Genomic DNA, 6,061 nt, shown 5'->3' on the forward strand with positions numbered 1-6,061 from the left:
TATGATCAGTCTGAAAGCAGCTGCCACAAAATCGGCATGCCTTAAACGATCTATAAGTCTTCTACACCCAGTCAGTCCTTTACCTGCAAGTTCCACATCCATCCTGAAGCTTAACTGAAGAGGAAACACTGATGTAAAATATTGTTGATAATAAATTGTTCTACTTTGAATATTTGAGCCTGCATGCTGGCAGGCTTTCTGACAAAGTCAAACCTAGTCTTGCCAAAATCCTGCCTAATGCAACAACTGCCTTCAGAAATGACCAGCATGGGATGGTGCTGTAGAAGCAGAGCTCGGAGCAAGCGGGTGTTGCAGTTCTACAGAACATAAGCCAGCAATTTGTTGGCTCAAGGACCGTGGAGGTAGTGGTGTTATCCACACACCTCATAAACCTCAGTGGAGCTTCATTCTAAGAATTTGTCTGGTTTTGAGTTTCTGGAGCCACCTGCAGAACAGCATCCCAAAGCTCCATGGTGCATTTGTGCCTCACTGCAGTAAGTAGTTGCAGAGGTGTGCACAGTCTTCTCAGAAAAGGAGGAGGAAGTTAAGACACCCAAAAAAGTCAGAATAAAAATGCCTGCTGAAAACAGCACTGAAAATGAATCTACAAGTTCTCCTGAACACAAGGTAAAGTGCTTCTACATGTTTATTTTTTTTTCAAAACACAGGAGATGATGTTATGTCAGGTGTAACTTTTCCACATTTTCCTTTTTAAGTAACTTGCTGCCTGAGGAGAAACCCTGGGATTGTTTGCCAGTGCCCTTTGCCCTGCTGCTGTTCAAGCTTCTCACAGTGCAGGGATTGGAGTGCATATTTCACTCTTTTACACCAGATGTCAGTGTGCCTCCCTTTTTTACCTTAGAGGGCTTCAAACTGGGATGTCTGCAGAGAACCACAGCTGTCAGCTGAGAATTGCAAGGTGTGTTACTAGGGCTGGTGATGGTCCATGTGCAGGCACACACCCAACAGTGTAGAAATCCATCACCTCAGCCACAGATGGAAAAGCTGCCTGCTCATTAAAATCTGGCTTTATCATTATAATTAAGTCCTTCTTGCTCAATGTCAGCTTACAGTGCCTCAGCATTTCCCAATTAGGAACACTACAAGGAAGGAGGAGATGATAGGTCGTGAAAGGGATGGGCAATGTGACATATTTCTAACTGCACCATTTTCTTTGTATATGACCTTGAGAGGTGGTCAGCAGAGGACACCACATCTGTAGCCACATTACAGACCTTACTTCAAGCATTACTGCTTAACCCTAACCTGAAACCTTTTGATGGCTTTTCAGGAAAAAGCCTTGCACATAAATCATTCTTTTAGGGCGGAGCAGTGGTAGTGCCCTAGCAAGGTGGTGCCCTAGCAAGGGCAGAACTTGCAGCTAGAAAGAAGTGATGCTGAACTTTTATACCATGAGGAACTACAATCTTGGAAGCACCAAAGCACCCAGCATCTCCACCTGCCAGGTGGATAACAAAGTGCCAAGTTTGGAAAGGAACCACATAATAATCCTCTACTGGACAGTTTTTCCCCAGTACCACCCTAGAGGAGTTGCTTCATGTATCTTCTAATGTTTCATATATAACCATCAGACATAGAATCATAGAATAACCAGGTTGGAAGAGACCCACTGGATCATCGAGTCCAACCATTCCTATCAAACACTAAACCATGTCCCTTAGCACCTCATTCACCTGTGCCTTAAACCCCTCCAGAGAAGGTGAATCAACCCCCTCCCTGGGCAGCCTCTGCCAGTGCCCAATGACCCTTCCTGTGAAAAACTTTTTCCTAATGTTCAGCCTAAACCTCCCCTGGTGGAGCTTGAGTCCTGCTTCCAGGTCCTGCTTCCAGGTGAAATATTGCTGAGCAATGGTGTCAGGAAGCAGCAAGAGGCAGGGTTACTCCACAAAGGTAGAATTAACCAGGAACTAAGTGTCAAGAGAACAGGCAGAGCCCTGTAGGAAAAGGGAAAGTAGGGTGCAGGTAACAGGATGCATTGACATCCTAAGATGAGGTAATGAACCAAGTTCATCCATGGAATTTTGTCAGGAGTAACAGGAGATGAGGCAGACACAGGACTAGGAGACCAGGCCGCAACAAAGATCTGAGGTCCATCCAAGAGGAAAAGCTGGAGAAAGCTGCACCTACAAAGTAGCTCAGGCTTGAACTTAAATGGTGTTGCCAGAACTGTGGGCAGAGGGTGTGGGTGGAAGCCGCAGATCAGGCTGGTGAGGACAGTTCAGTCCTGTTGGTGTACTTGGGGACCTGGCAGATCTGTTGGACTTGACTGCATCCATGTTGACCACTGTACAAACACAAAAAAGAGACCATTCTGCTTTGCAGGGCTTAGGATGGACAGAACCAGCTTGCAGGAGGTCAGAGGTGCTCAATGATTTGCAGTGTTCCTGGAAGAATATACACAACACCACTGAATAGGAGCAGTCATAATTACTGCTGAGAGTCAAATGACGGAATTAAACTTATCCTACAAGCTGAATGGGCTGAAGGTGTTTTTGAACCCTCAGAGGACATTGTGTCATGTCCTTTGTGAAGCCCTTAAAAGCAAAGCTATGTGCAAAGCTGAAGCGATTGGTTTAACTTAGCTCTTGTAATATTTCCTGGCTTGCTACCCAGGTGCCAACTACCGTGTCTCACATTTTCATTAAATACGAAGACAATTTCTGAACTGAGGGTCAAGGCAAAGTGGCCCGAGGAATGCTGTTTGCACATTGAACTCACCTCATGCATAAGTGCAGTTTTGGCAGTCAGGATCTTCTATCTTGATACAAACCACAGAAATACTAATGTCACATCTCTTACTCAAAGAATCTTGCTTGTATAAATTACTGTCTCAGTCCTTATACAAATGAAAAAAAAAAATTACAAACACACACTAGTGAAGTATTTATTGCAGGGACAAACAGGGGGGCCTCACTGGTTAATGCCGCAGGCACTGATTGCACTGTTTTTTTCACAAGTCCCTGAAAGCAGAGGATAAGAACAGCTCGCTCCAGTTTCATTTTGACTTCCTGTTTTCTAAAGCAGAAAACCAAACACTCAATGTCCTGAAGCTACAGCAAAAGTTGTGGTCTTGTTATTTACAGAGGTATAATTTGTTTGTTAGACTTAGCAAATCATAGAATCATAAAATGGTTTGGGTTGGAAGGGACCTCAAAGCCCATCCAGTTCCAGCAGGGACACCTCCCACTGGATCAGGGGCTCCAACCCCATCCAACCTGGCCTTGAACACCTCCAGGGATGGGGCAGCCACCCCTGCTCTGGGCAGCCTGGGCCAGGGCCTCCCCACCCTCACAGGAAAATATTTCTTCCCAAAATCTCATCTCAATCTCTCCTCTTTCAGCTAAAAACCGTTCCCCCTCATCCTGTCTCTGCCCTTTCTGATCAAGTGCCCCTCCCACCTTTCCTGGAGTCCCTTTCAGGGCTGAAAGCTGCTCGAAGGTCTCCTGGAGCCTTCTGCTTTCCAGGCTGAACAACCCCAACTCTCTCAGCCTGGCCTTGTCTGGGAGGTGCTCCAGCCATGGGATAATGTTTGTGGCCTCCTCTGGACTCACTCCAGCAGCTCCATGTCTTCCCTGCGCTCCAGGTGGGAGCTCACCAGAGATGAGCAAAGGAACAGAAGCCCTTGCCCTGCTGGTCGAACTTCTATTGATGCAGCACAGGGTATGGTTGGCTTTCTGGGCTGCAAGCACAAAGTGCAGACTCAAATGCTTTTAAGACTGTATGATTTGCATCTGCTCGAAGAGACCATTACTCTTTTTACGTCACTGCTTAGTTGTCTTTAAGGTGATTTCTTCAATGCAGTGACAATCATGGCTCTCTGCTCTCAGCTCCAAGAGCTCTTCTCACCACCCTTTCACTGTCTGGTGAGTCTGTTTAGGGCCACTTGAATAATCAAAGGCCTGGGAGAACTCCCCTATGAAGTGAGGTTGAGAGAGTTGGGGTTGTTCAGCTTGGAGAAGACTCCAAGAAGGTCTTATTTCAGCCTTTCAATACGGGAAGAGGGCTGATAAGAAAGATGGGGACAAAGTTTTTAGCAGGACCTGTAGCAATAGGACAAAGGGTGATGATGTTAAACTATAAGAGGAGAGGTCTAGACTGGTTATTAAGAAGGATTTTTTTTTACCCAGGCATCCAACCTTCTCAACCTTGTCTTTTGCATAGGATTCAACGAGGTGGCACATGTGTGACTCTCCACCCTACTTTGCTTCTATTTGGTGCCTTGGGAAGTGAGCACATCAAATATGACAGAACTGGCACATCTCCATCTACTGGATTCATTCTGTTTTTTAAAATCTACAGACCAGTCTTATTGATTCCAAGACATACTGACAGACAGCTCTCCAGTCTGAAGTGTTTGTGCTTTACTGTTTGAGATTTTGAAGCACAGACCCTGATATGTGGAAGCAATATATTTAAGCAAAGAATGTAAGTACACATTTATAATTAGCATGTAGTTGACGTCTCTGGACATAGCAGGAGCCGTAGTGTCTGGACGAGTGTGCTTTATGTGTAGGAAAACATAAAATATTATAGCATGTCTCACAGGAGTTTATTAAGATTGCATAAACCTTATTCATATAAATCAGATCAGTCACTGCACTACATACAATGGGAAAGCTTTTGAATCCCACTGGCTATTTTGAGCTTGAAATTCAATTTTTTGTCATGCAAGTTTGGATGGAAAGCAAAACTCTTGGCAAAGACAAATTCAATGCTGTAGAATCAGGTTTTAGTGTGGGTTGTTGCTGCTAAATATCCCACCCTGTCTTACTTAATGGGATGGTTCTGCAGAGACCAAACTTGCCAGGGCCATGGGAGGTTGGGCTCCTTTAGCTCACCCCAGTCTTTCTCATAAGGCAAAGGCAGTGGAAATCGGAGGAGTAAAGGTGAGGAATTGATTGATAAAGAGAAAAATCCTGGTATCAGGTCTACACAAACATAAAACCCTGGCCTAATGTTAAAATCTTGATTGTCTGATCATGAATATAACCTTAAGCTGAAAGAGGGGAGATTTAGACGAGATATTAGGAAGAAATTCTTCATTATGTGGGTGGGGAGGCACTGGAACAGGTTACCCAGAGAAGTGGTGGCTGCCTCATCCCTGGAGGTGTTCAAGGCCAGGTTGGATGGGGCTTTGAGCACGTGATCCGGTGGAAGGTGTCCCTGCCCATGGCAGGAGACTAGAATTGGAGGGGCTTTGGGGTCCCTTGCAACACAAACTATTCAATAATCTATGATATGTAGGGTCTGGTGCTTGTAATGGGTAGTGGAGAAATCCACTGCGGTAAAATGCAATGCAAGCAGAGTGCACATTCTAGTAAAAAGCCATTTATAACTGGAGCTATATTTTTAAATGGATCATATACTTATATTTTATTAATATTTTACTGAAATATACCACCTTGTATTGGTTAAACAGGTTAAATTCTTAACATTGATAGGACTGTAAAAGTAATATTTTTCAAAAGTACCAGAAATGTGATGGTCCAAATGTGTCCTTGACCTGGTGTGAGTCAATGTGTCTGTTCTTTGCAAGAGAACAGCATAACTGGCAAAATTTACACATGTATTGGTAGACTGATAAATAGTTTTTAAAAGCATTGGTACATTGAGTAAGCTGCATAAACTTAGTCTGCTCAAAGAAGATGTTGAAGATACAGGCAACATATCTCAAAACACTGCCAGTTGCAGGTATAAAGCTGGCAGCAGGGGTCTAAGAACAAAACCACCTCATGGGGAGATGTAGAAAGCCATAAGGGCAGCTACAAGGTTGGCACCTGGTGGTGAGAAAACGTGGGACCAGATCCCATGAGCAGCCCTGAAAATTATTTATTTGATAGGCAGTGTTTTCACAGAATCATAAAGTAGTTGAGGTTGGAGGGAACTTGTGGAGGTCACCTGGTCCACTCCCCTGCCCAGGCAGGGCACCTGAGCCAGTTGCTCAGGATATGTTTTATTACATTTGCAGGCATTCAGGTTAAAATAGAGTTCACGCCATTGAAGTAAATGAAAAAATCACGAGATTTATTGCAGCCTTTCA

The 6,061-nt window shown here is 44.4% G+C and overlaps 1 protein-coding gene across 1 annotated transcript in view; it reads left to right on the top strand.

The window, feature by feature from the left end:
- AANAT (aralkylamine N-acetyltransferase) overlaps positions 1 to 6,061 on the top strand; it is a 282,598-nt gene that overhangs the window by 40,943 nt on the left and 235,594 nt on the right. The gene's annotated exons all lie outside the window — the stretch shown is intronic.

The sequence above is a fragment of the Phaenicophaeus curvirostris genome, chromosome 19 (assembly GCF_032191515.1).
Source record: "Phaenicophaeus curvirostris isolate KB17595 chromosome 19, BPBGC_Pcur_1.0, whole genome shotgun sequence".
NCBI classification, from domain to species: Eukaryota; Metazoa; Chordata; class Aves; order Cuculiformes; family Cuculidae; genus Phaenicophaeus; species Phaenicophaeus curvirostris.